This window comes from Eurypyga helias, unplaced genomic scaffold (genome assembly GCF_000690775.1).
Source record: "Eurypyga helias isolate BGI_N326 unplaced genomic scaffold, ASM69077v1 scaffold22242, whole genome shotgun sequence".
NCBI classification, from domain to species: Eukaryota; Metazoa; Chordata; class Aves; order Eurypygiformes; family Eurypygidae; genus Eurypyga; species Eurypyga helias.
In genome coordinates, this window is record NW_010236862.1 from 4,972 (window position 1) to 5,222 (window position 251).

The window sequence follows — 251 nt, forward strand, 5'->3', positions numbered from 1 at the left end:
TGGTGCGGGTGTGAAAAGGAAAGTGCTATACACCCCCCCCCCAGCCACTCCCCATGGGGGCATTGGCTGTGGGTGAGAGGGCTGCGATAAGGGGGTCTGGGGTCAGTGTGTGTGTGTGGATTGTGTGACGTTGGGGGGCATCCTGGGATGCTGGAGGGGGTCCTGCAAACCTAGGGACCACCCTCCCACCTTGCCCAGGGTTCTGCAGAGAAACTGAGGGTGGGTGGTCATGGAGACCCCCTGCCACCCCC